At 33.8% G+C, this 12,449-nt stretch overlaps 2 long non-coding RNA genes across 2 annotated transcripts; both read left to right on the top strand.

Annotated features, from left to right (window-relative positions):
* Nucleotides 1–658: 658 nt before the first annotated feature.
* Nucleotides 659–11,355, top strand: LOC136811355 (uncharacterized). The gene is made up of 2 exons (XR_010847231.1): nucleotides 659–915; nucleotides 11,175–11,355. It is a non-coding gene; the product is annotated as an uncharacterized lncRNA (long non-coding RNA).
* Nucleotides 11,356–11,478: 123 nt separating this feature from the next.
* Nucleotides 11,479–12,176, top strand: LOC136811359 (uncharacterized). The gene is made up of 3 exons (XR_010847232.1): nucleotides 11,479–11,514; nucleotides 11,787–11,886; nucleotides 12,034–12,176. It is a non-coding gene; the product is annotated as an uncharacterized lncRNA (long non-coding RNA).
* Nucleotides 12,177–12,449: the final 273 nt, after the last annotated feature.

Here is a 12,449-nt window from a genome sequence, read left to right as displayed (position 1 = left end):
TTATTTATACTAATATTGTATTTATCGGGACAAATTTTCCCCAAAACTTATTATTCGAGGATTAGCCATAATGTCATGCCAAACTTATATCTACCGACTCACACTCACTTCTCAGCTGTCTGACTACTTAATTGGTTTCTACCCCTAATCTAGGTCATAGGCAAATGGAAAGTTAAACCTTGAAATTAGTGATAATTAGTTGCTACTTCACACCTTAAAAGATTAAAAGCATACTTATTATCGCAACTGTCGTAAATTGACATCGTCGGCCGTCTTAATAATACTTACACGTCACTCTGAACACGTGCGGTGCCGTGACGCACGGAAATGACAGTTCTTCGTCTATCTCGAATGTATCTAAAATTGAATTAAGAATAATTACATGTTTTGATACGAGACTGAAAAGTACAAACAAAGAAAAATAATTGAAAAGAAACATATTACAACAATCATTTAAATTAATGATTATTAGTTGCTAATCTACATCTTAACAACATACTTATTGTCGTGCATCCAAAATTAAGTACAGACCAGTAGTTAACAGAGTTAAACTTACTTTTGTCACGTATATTTTTGGTCAGCCTAAGCTGAGCATTCAAATAGGCAAAATTTTCTTCCAGTTCCTCCATCATCATAAGACGGCAAAAAAAAATCCGATTTCCCGATATTTGCACGGATTTCTTTTCGAGTAAACACCGGGATAAAAAACGCGCGCGATTGCATCAGCCATTGGGATTATTGCATCAGCTTTTTTTATCTCCCGAATAATGCGCTATCTCTGTATTCATGATAGCATTATTTTTCTGCTAAATGTATTAGCTTCCCAATAAGTTGCCACTACAGTTGTGAAAATTAAAAGCAAGATTAGGCTGGCTTTGCTGGAATGAGAATTTGTACACTTTTTCAATCATCAAGGTGAGATTTCTTTCCTGCCTTTTTTAACAGTGTACTGGCTTTTTATTAGTGTTTAAAAAAAGATAGCAGCAATTGTAATTTTACCTCAGTTGCATAAGCTACAAAGAAAAGATAGCATAAGCTTGTCTGTGTTCAATATCAGACAAGCAGCTACAAAACCCAGAGGTTGCATGCGAGCTCCTTGCATCCTCTTACAAAGCTTACTAAACCTACTAAACTTGCTTAACCTGCTTAACCTTGAACCTATTATATCTACTGAACTTACTGTATATATACAAACTATTATTGAATCAAATTAAATTGACTATTATAATATTGAATTGTGCGAAGGGAAATCCGCAACTAGAAACTTGTGCGAAGGGAAATCCGCACCTAGAAACTTGTGCGAAGGGAAATCCGCACCTAGAAACTTGTGCGAAGGGAAATCCGCACCTAGAAACTTGTGCGAAGGAAAATCCGTACCTATACAAATATTCATATACTTTTTGAAAACGTTCCACGTTACTTTTGCTAAAGCTTACAGAACTGCAATATGATATCTATAGAGGCATATCGTGTGTGTATAGGAAGTTTTGCTCTAACAGCTCAGAAAAATGTGAAAGGTATTTCTAAATCTATTAAAATTGGTTCTAACCTTTCAGACAATGCTTTTACTAGACTATTGAAACCAATCAGATTTTTAGCCCTTTTTGCACTTCTTTTCTTTGCAATTCCAAAGTCGTATGAGACAACCTTTTTTCAGACACACCTAGATTTTGTCCATCTTTCAAAAAATGGTATTTTTTTTCAATATCCAAATGCAGCGTTTAATTCAGGAGATCCAAACCTTATTTTTCTCAAAGTTAATTATACCCTTCTATTATCAGGTGATATTGAACTAAACCCAGGTCCAAGAACAACTAAAGAAAACAAAAGTGATCAAGGGTCAGACATGACCAATTATCAAGTATCTAAAGCTGTTTTAGGTTCCTTTAACCAGGCTAACATAGATTTATTTGGGCAAACCGCAGGAACACAATGTAGTGCGAATTCTTTGTATGCGATATTCTGGTCTCATTTTCGACGTGTTTCTATTTGGAAAACTACAGACCTAGATAGAATTTTAATTGAAGGTGATAGGTTGTATAAGTTGTTGAATACAAATGATTATTTATCTGTCGATGAAATGCCACGATTTATCGAAACTAACGGTATTATCACCGAACTTGACTTTTTAAATTTAGAGACTGGCGAAGCTAAACTAATTGATGACTACCCCACGCTTCAAATTCCACTGAGTACTACTCAAAGTCCTGAATTTAATACCTTAATGATTATTGGTGGTTTTACTATAGCTATTATGAAAAGGTCCCAATGTTTCTTTGTCTTTGATTCACACAGCCGGGACAGCCGTGGATTACTAGTTGAAAATGGAGATGGAGCTTCGTGCCTTTTAAAGTTTGATAATATTTTTGAACTTGAAAAATATGTTAAGTTTTTTTATTTAGAGTTTCGGGAAAAAGAATTTCAACATTTTCAAATCCAATTTATTCAAATTAATGAACCAAGTGAAGAGCTCAAAAGGATTCTTCAACTAAGTTATTCTCGATTTGTAAAGAAAAATTCCAGTGCGGCACCTAAAAAACGTAAAAATAATTGTGCTGATGGAAATACCAGAAAGCGACAAAAAACACGTCAGCAAAGCAATCAAGCCTATTATGAACAAAACAAAGAAAAAATAAATGAAAACAATAAAGCCTATCATGAACAAAACAAAGAAAAAATAAATGAAAACCAGAAAGCCTATCATGAACAAAACAAAGAAAAGATAAATGAAAACAATAGAGCCTATCATGAACAAAACAAAGAAAAGATAAGTGAAAACAAAAAAGCCTATCATGAACAAAACAAAGAAAAGATAAGTGAAAACAAAAAAGCTCATAATGAACAAAACAAAGAAAAGATAAATGAAAACAATAAAGCCTATCATGAACAAAACAAAGAAAAGATAAGTGCAAACAAAAAAGCTTATAATGAACAAAACAAAGAGAAGATAAGGGAAAATAAAAGAGTTTACTACAAAAGAAATAAACCAGCCGAGGCTGGAAGGTCAGCCAATAGAGCTTAGCTAGATAGCTTTAATAAGTGGGTTAACAGATGTAAGAGATGCACTGAAACAGAGTAGACTAAATATGTTGAATAATGTACAAAATGTGAAACATTTGATAACTTGATTCAAAATTATGTAAAACAAGCCTGAGAGCTCCTCCAACCCCCCCCCCCACGAGAAGCTCAAAGTATACTTCTCTTTAGCATTGTGATTGTCCATATAGTACGTACGCAAAGATTTTCCAAATATTTGACACCCCCTCCCCCCGGGGGGGGGGTACTACCCTTGTCGACCGACGGGGGTGCTCCGCTGAGGTTCGAAAAATGGACCCTACGTGGGACTCGAAATTTGCGAAAAAAGTGACCCTGAATGGGACTGAAATTCCAAAATTTTCTCAAATTTTCTACTTTTTCCCCAAATTTTCCAAAAATAGGCACCCTACGAGGGACTGATTTTTCTATTTTGGTGTTCTTACGACCCTACCTGGGACTCGTGGAGGTTAAAAAAGGTACCCTGACCAGCGGAGCATCCCCGTAACCCATTTCGCCCTAGTACCCCCCGGGCCCTCCCCCTTGTACGCAGAGAACAATAGAAATGACTTTGTTTAAACAATAGATGTACGCTTTTGCTAAACCCCCTCTCCCCCCTTCACTGTCTACGTACTATATGAATGGCCCCTCCAGTCTGGGTAAATAAATTTTGTAGTTTAGTACCGTCAAGTTACACAACATGCACACAACCATCTTGAAGACTTTTCGCAAATGATAATCGAAAGCAAAACTTAAAATTCATAACTATGCGGGGAAGCTCCTTTTTCTCCCGTTTTGCTTTAAACTCGCTTTTGATTGGTCTATGAATTTGGGCGATTGATTTACCGCCTTGGCGGAATAAACACACAACCATAATAAATAAATTCAACAGGGCAGCGGTGTAGCAATTAATTTCAACTGGGAGTCCTGTGCCAAGCACTGGCAGTGTTTTTTAAACTTTAAAACAATGTTAAATGAAGACCAGATTGATCTGTTTGTTATGGCTGTGCAAGTTGTGACGAGAGTGTGCATGTTGTGTAACTTGACGGCAGCCCGCTTTCTGCAAGTCTGATAAGAGATATCTATAAACTGTTATCGCCATTCATTCCATTCCATCATTCAGTCAAAATGTGCGCCAAGGTTAGAAAAGGTTAGAAAAACACAATCTGCGTCCGGAACTGCGTGAAAAATAGTTTGATCAATTTCAACAAGAACTGTATATATTCATATTAATATAAATGATGAAACTCCAAAGATCATTTGTCATAATTTTGCAAGTCCAATAATAGGAGATGTGATGTCATCATTTGGTTCCCGTCATCTGATTTACGGTCAGCAGGTAGAGCTGGAGAGTCGGAAAGCTTTTCCGCTGCTTTGCTGGATTTCCACTGTCGATCTCTGCACGCTCTGTGTTTAAAAGTTTTCAAATCGAAGTAGAGAGCCGCATGCTAATGGAGAGTAAACCGAAAACACCAGTTTATCCACGGTTTCTCAATTTTAAAATTTGGATCAGTCCACACGAATTCCCTTTCAACAAGATGTATAGCTGCTTCTTAACAGAAAAATATTTTCGACTGACCGGCCGAACGACTCCCACTTTTTAAAGTAAAAATGACGGGAACCAAACAGTTTTTTGCGATTCGCCTTTACTACGCTACAAACACGTCCAAGTCCAAAAAAGCACGATTGCATGCAGTCTTTATATCAAATTTATACAATAGCTGTACTTTTGTAAACTTTATCAAATTCCAATAACATTATAACACCATCAATCCCCCTAGAGGCAAACAAGAAAAATATGTTTTTATTGCAAAAACTATTAAAAAGCAGCAGTAAAAAGTATCAGAAAATTCAACATAAACAAAAACTTGAGCAAACCTTCAAAGGATGTAGAAAAAGAATCCCCTTGATGAAAATCATGTGTTTGATTTGCCGAGTTAAAAAAATAAATGACAGAAATTGAAGCTTGCAACAGATTTACACTGGAAATACTTTGGTACAACACTGACTTATCACAATTTACTATCGCTTGAGCCGCCATCTTGAAACTACATTATGGTCTGTAAAAACAACGCACGCTAAAAGTACCCAAAAAGTTAACCCGATCGGAAGAAAGTTTAGAAATCAAAGTGAGATCGATCGGGAAATCGGATTTTTTTTTTGCCGTCTTATGATGATGGAGGAACTGGAAGAAAATTTTACCTATTTGAATGCTCAGCTTAGGCTGACCAATAAGGACACTCTAAAAGAGAAGCAAAAAATTAATGCTCAAAAAAAAAAATCTGCTAAGCAGTCTGATGACCCAGTGAAAAGATTTAAAAAAATTATATATGAAGGTCCTTTTTACATATGCGTTTCTTGCCACAGATGTCTATATCGACGTTCAGTTGCTAAATTTTCTCCTGAAAAATACAACATGCCAGAAGACGATTATTGTTTAGAAGTAATTTCTTTCGATGGGAAACTGTATATTTGCAAAACGTGCCACAATAAGCTCAAAAAAGATAATTTACCATGTCAGTCAGTTAAAAATAAACTAAGCCTTGATGAACTACCAACTGAATTCAGTACTCTTCGCAGACTTGAAAAGGTTTTAATTTCTCGTAGAATTTTATTTAAGAAAATTGCAATAATGCCAAAAGGTCAGTTTCCCAAGTTAAAAGGGTCAATTTGTAATGTTCCAATTGACATAGAAGATATTGCTAATACCCTGCCAAGAAAAACTAGTGATAATGGTCTTGTCATAGTTAAACTTAAAAGAAAATTAGAATATAAGGGACATGTAATTTTTGAGGCAATTAGGCCTGATTTTGTTCAGCAAATATTAAATTATTTAAAAGATAACAATCCTCTTTATCAAGACATAGTGATTGATGTCAGTAACATTTCTGATGATGAAACTATGGTGGGAAATAATACAGATGTTACTAACATTAATACAGCCAGCAATGATAACGAAGAAATTTCTGATGAGGGTAGCAGAACACAAAATGACACTTCAGTTTTAGAACTTGAGACAACCGCAAACCCACTTGATGTGTTTCGCTCAAGTGCAAATGAAACAACTCTTATGTCCCATACTCCCACTGAAACAGAAATAGATAATGAAATTTTAACACTAGCACCTGGTCAAGGGAAAAAACCAATTTCTATTTTGAATGATGAACATTGTGAAATGCTTGCCCATCCTCATTTGTTTCCCAAAGGTAAATTTGGATTCAACGCTCAACGCAATGTTAAATTGAGTCCCTCAAAGTACTTTAACCAACGATTATTGAACTATACTCAAAAATTTGCCTCTGATCCAGACTACATATTTTTTGCTAACTCTGTGATTCAACAAGTCTCTTTGACCAGTCAAATAAATGTTGCCATGAGAAAAGTTGCAGCCTCTAATTTAAATGTGGGAATGTTAAGTCAAAATTTCAAAGAAACAGTGAAACAATTTATTGCGAATGACAAAGCCTTTGCTTTTATGAGTACAGTTAAAGGAACTCCAGCATATTGGAAAAAATTTCAGCAAGAAGTTTTGGCAATGGTTAAACAATTAGGGCCACCAACTTTCTTTTTGACTTTAAGCTGTGCGGATCTAAGATGGAATGAATTGATCTCCATAATTTACAAACTAAAGGGTCAAAATGTTACTAACGAATTTATTGAGAATCTTTCTTATCATGAAAGGTGTGATTTGTTAAATAGCAATCCTGTTCTAGTAGCAAGGCATTTTCAATATAGAGTTGAAGTATTTTTTAAAGAAATTGTTTTAGATGGTCCACTTGGCAAAACAACTTATTATGCTATTCGGGTTGAATTCCAAGTACGTGGTAGCCCTCATATTCATTCTTTTCTTTGGATTTTGAATGCGCCAACATTAACTCCGGAAACAAAATCTGAATACGTAGAATTTGTTGATAAAATAATTAAAGTTTGTTTACCATCACAACAAGAAGATCCAGAATTGTTTAACCTTGTAAAAACCTATCAATTACATCGTCATTCGAAAACTTGTCGTAAATATAAAAATACGCCTTGTAGATTTCATTTCGGCAAATTTTTTTCTGAGAGAACTATTGTTTCAGAGCCTTTGCCACAAGAATTGCCACAAGAGCAAAAACGAACAATATTGTCACTGAGAAAAGAAGTATTAAGTAAAGTAAGGACATATATAAATGAAAATCTTAATCCAAGTAAAAGAAATTTTTTTAACCCAGATGCTGAAAATTTCAATCCTGTTCCAACCATAGATGAAATACTTAATGAATTAGATATTCCCAAGAATGATTATGAATATGCTCTGTCAGTATCTGAAGATGATGATTTTCACCTATATTTGAAGCGTGATTCAAATGCCTGTTTTGTAAACAATTATTTTACTGAGGGTCTGAAAGCTTGGCAAGCAAATCTGGATATTCAGCCGGTATTTAATTATTACAAGGCTGTTACTTACATGTGTGCATATCTGTCCAAAACTGAAGATGAAGTGTCTCATGCTATGAACCAAGCTGTTCAAGAAGCATTCGAAAACGATTTAGACAAATATCAGCAAATGAAATCTATTGCCCATGCTTATGTTTCAAAACGGGAAGTATCGGTGCAAGAAGCTGTATATCTTAGCATGCCTGAATTATGGCTGAGAAAAGTATTTCCAGGTGTAACCTTTGCAAACACCAATGTACCAGAGAAAAGATTTAGAATGTGCCTTAGTGAAAATGAAATAAGTGAGCTTCCTGAAGATAGTACCTCAATATTCAAAAAGAATATGCTAGACCGATATTGTGATAGACCAACCAACAACTATGCTAATGGAATTTATGTGTCTGTTTCAAACATGTGTTATGCTGAATTTTTGAGGTTTTATAGTATCATGTATGTAGAGAATAAAGAAAATGATTGCCAGCCCAATGAACTTGTAGATGATCTAGTTGAATCAAATCATCCAACAAATGGGTACCCAAATATTGTTCCACTCTTGTCCAGTCGAGATAAACTAAAATGTCGTAAAGTTCCATTAGTACTCCGTCTTCACGAGCCAAATAGAAACAAGCACCCCGAAGATTATGCTCATCATCTGTTAATGTTATATTATCCTTTTCGTAATGAAAATGAGTTACTTTCTCAGGAACACAATTCTTACACACAGAAACTATTTGAACCAGGTGTTGTAGAAATGATTGAAAGGAACAGATCTTTGATCCAACCATATTCTGGTTTAGTAGATGATGCATTAGTAAGGTTTAGAACTGACATCACGCTCAATATGAATGACTTTGAACAGCAGGAAAATGATGAAACAAATGCTGAGCTTGAAAGTAATACTGCAAATAATAATGATGAATCAGATGATGAAGCTAATGTAGACACAGTACCATTTAGGGCAGCAATACCAATGGAATCTATTTTGCTTCCTGATAATGAAATAAATACTCGTATAAGATCTCTTAATCCTCAACAGAGAGAAATTTTTGATGTAATACACAAATGGGGAAGAAATTTTGTAAAAAACCTGTCTTCTAAAGATCCTAAAATTGTAGAGCCATTCCATATTTTCTTAACCGGTGGCGGAGGCGTGGGAAAAAGCCATTTACTTACAACAATTTATCACTCATTGTCTAAACTTTTGATGTACAGAGGAGGAGAACCTACTAAACAAAGGATTCTTGTGCTTGCCCCAACAGGTGTAGCAGCGATCAATGTCAATGGAACCACAATTCACACTGGTTTGATTATTCCTACAAAAAAGTTATTTCCCTTGAATGCTATGTCAAAACAAAATTTGCAAAAAAAACTTGCTTGCGTTGAGATTATAATGATTGATGAAATTTCCATGGTACCTAGTCGCTTATTTCGAAATATTGATTCAAGGTTACGTGAAATATTCAGTTCTGATAAACCTTTTGGTGGAAAATCGGTCTTACTTTGTGGTGATTTGTATCAACTCCCACCAATTTATAGAGATCCAATTTACAAAGCTGATTGTTCATCTATGCAAAGTATTGTCGGATTTGAATTATGGAGAAGTTTCCAAATGGCAGAATTGACTGAGGTCATGAGACAGAGAGATGATATAGATTTTGTAGATCTATTAAATCAAGTACGTTTAGGTGAACTTGATGAAGAAAAAGAAGAACTTTTAAAATCTAGATTCATTACAAAAGACAATCCAGACTACCCTGCTAATATAACTCATATTTATGCAGAAAATAAGCCAGTAGATTTATACAATTTGCAAATGCTTGAAAATTTACCGACTGAAAAGCATCTGATTCTTGCACAAGATGAGGTACCAAAAAATCTGACAAGAAGTGATTTGAATTTTATTGAAAATGCTAAAGCAAGAGATACAGGTGGTCTAGCTCGTATTATTGAAATGAAAGTAGGTGCTCGTGTTTTGATATCAAAAAATATGACATTGCTGATAGATTAGTCAATGGACAAGTTGGAACAGTTATGAGATTCAAATTTGATTGCAATAATAAAATATCTGGTTTCTATGTAAAACTTGATGATGTCACTGCAGGTAAAAAAGGATCCAATTTGGATAATGTATGTAGAGAAAACAATTGGACTTTGATCGAAAGAGCAGAATCTACCTTTGCGACTAGAAAAAATAAGCAAAAGTCACCTATGGTTAGAAGAACTCAATTTCCACTGATACTATCGTATGCATGTACTAGTCACAAAGTCCAAGGGCTAACACTTCAATCAGCAGTCGTAAGCTTTGAATTATTTGGTCAAAGATATTTCAATGAAGGTCAAATGTATGTTAATTTGTCAAGGGTAACTGACATAAACGGACTATTCTTAATTGGTGAATATAGTAGAAATGCTATCAGAGTCAACACTGAAGCAGGGCTTGAATATGAACGTTTGAGAAGAAATTGTTGTTTGCAAAAGGTTCAAACTGTTTCTACCTCTCCCAAGCATTTAAATATCTCCCTTCTTAATATTCGCTCGATGAATAAACATGCTGTTGACCTAAAAAAATCTGAAAATTTAATGAACAGTGACTTGTTATGCCTTACTGAAACTCAGCTATCACCTACAAGTGATACTAGTGGAATTGATCAAACATTAAATGGTTTTAATATTGAGTATAACAACAATTCAATTAATCGCTTTCAAAACACTGCATGTTGCACAAATTCTTCAATTCAAATTTTAGAGTGTAATAAAGCAGCAGGTTACACATTGATAAAATTCAAAAAAGAGACGTTTAGTAGTCAACCTATTAGCCTTTTAATCTTGTACAGACCACCTAATTCTTCAAGAAACACTTTTCGTGAAGAACTATTGCAACTGACAAGTTATGATGATGTAGACATTATTGTGGGAGATTTCAATATTGATGCACTAGATCCAACAAATCAAGACCTAAACGAAATACTTTCTTCATTCAAAATGATAGTGAATGAACCAACTCATCTTGCTGGTGGCCTTCTGGACCATGTTTATATAAAAACAAGTTTTGTTAGCCAGAGAGAAGTGAATTGCTTTATAAAGGATATTTATTTTTCCGACCATGATGGAGTTTGTTTCACTATTGTGAGTGATTCTTAAATTGTTTTAACTGCTTGGACTGCTTGAATGCTTGATATGGGGGTGGGGGTGTACAGTTTGGAGGGTGGGATACATAAGGGATACAAAATTCTTCAAGAGCAAAGTTTCTAATATTCATTATAAAGTCGATTCAGTACATTTATAAATAAATAAATCACAGCTTATTCTGGTGAATTTTGAATCCCTTACGTATCTATCTTAGAAGAAAAAAATCAAAACTGACAATAAGGAATTTGTCTTAAAAAGATTTTTAGTGGAAAGAAACTTTCTTGTAAATTTGAATCTTTTGGGTGGTTATGAATTTCTTTAAAACGTCACTTGTCTCTTTTGAGTGGACCCGATACTAGTTGCAAAAGACATTTTCCTCTGTCACATAATTTTTTATAATTTTATGTACAGTATTTTAAAAATGTGGATTTTAAGAATTTTTTTTTATCAAATTCTAATATTAATTTTGTACATTCTTTATATATTTTTTTAGTTAAAATTTGAATTATGATATGCATTAACTTTTTTTTTTGAAAATTCTTTTTACAATTTTTATAGTATTTTTTAATCAACTCATCAATTTATACAAAATTTAGAGTTACAAAATTAACAAAATGAACAATACAAATAAAAACCCTGGACTAAAACTATGTTGGACTGGACTGGAATATTATTTGCGTGTTAATCGTTCTGCTGTAACTAAAATTATATGCTTGGCTGGAGAAAATATATGGACATTTGTATGATATGATGCTGGTAATTTGTTAATGGTTTTGTTGTAGTATTAATTCCTGTTACGTAATAGTGTTGGTAGAATGAGGCAACCTAAAAGAAAAAGAAACAAATTTTTGATTCATTGGCAACTTGGAATAAAACATTGATTTCACACCACCAATGCAGCAACTCTAGATGCTACAAAAGTCACAAAAACAAGAGGTTAGTAAGACTTGATAAACTTTGAGAGAGTACTACTCGAGTACTATACTTCAAAGTCACAATTTATGATTCTCTGCTTAAAAAAATTGACAAATAGGTATATTCTTAACAATGGTTGGTATTTTTAAAGACAATTGGTATAAAATCTATTGAAGTGGTTATCAATTTCTGAAAAGAAGTAATTTATCACACGTTTTCTCTGAAAAGAAAATACAAATAAATACATCGGGGTGTTTGGTGCCTTTTGATTTTATATTTTACTGTTATTTTAGATATCAATCAACGATCAATTGTCATTTGGCTGTCATGACTCGTAAACAATTGTCACTGTGTTACTCCGAACTCAAAGTCGATGCTACAAAGTACATTCAGGTAATTTAATTAAACCTTACAAAACATTAAAAACCTGAAGGCTTTTCTATTTCTTACATAAGAAACTGTCACATTTGCTGAATGTCTCCATTCGCCAAATAACTTAGATCATCAGCTTTTATTTTTATTTTTTGTTTTCTCTACTAGATTATATACGATCAACAGTAGTTTCATATTGTATTCGTTTCAATCAATCGGTATGCTGTTCATTGTCAAATTGTCATCAAAGAAAAACCAACGACTGACGACCATTTAAATTTTGTTCATAATAGAGTTATTTGTTGCTGATTTTGAAAATTCATAACGTTTCTTCGCTCAGTGAATGAAAGTGATCAAAATGATATCATAAGTGTATCCATTAACCATTTCGTATGCATTGTTTTGTTTTGCTTGATATTGCAAAGATGCTGCTGGGATAAATATAATGAAACTATTATTTGATAAAAAAACTATTTCTATTTGTAAAAGTAAATGGTCAGTCTATGTGACCTGTCAATTGAATTTTTGATAGAATCTTTGTATAAGTTTATAACAGGACATATCTAAAATTTTGTGATTGTCCC

Source organism: Clytia hemisphaerica, unplaced genomic scaffold (genome assembly GCF_902728285.1).
Source record: "Clytia hemisphaerica strain Z4C2 unplaced genomic scaffold, Clytia hemisphaerica genome assembly, whole genome shotgun sequence".
Taxonomy (NCBI): domain Eukaryota; kingdom Metazoa; phylum Cnidaria; class Hydrozoa; order Leptothecata; family Clytiidae; genus Clytia; species Clytia hemisphaerica.
The sequence above is the reverse complement of the archived record's forward strand: the minus strand, read 5'-3'. Positions and strand labels throughout refer to the sequence as shown.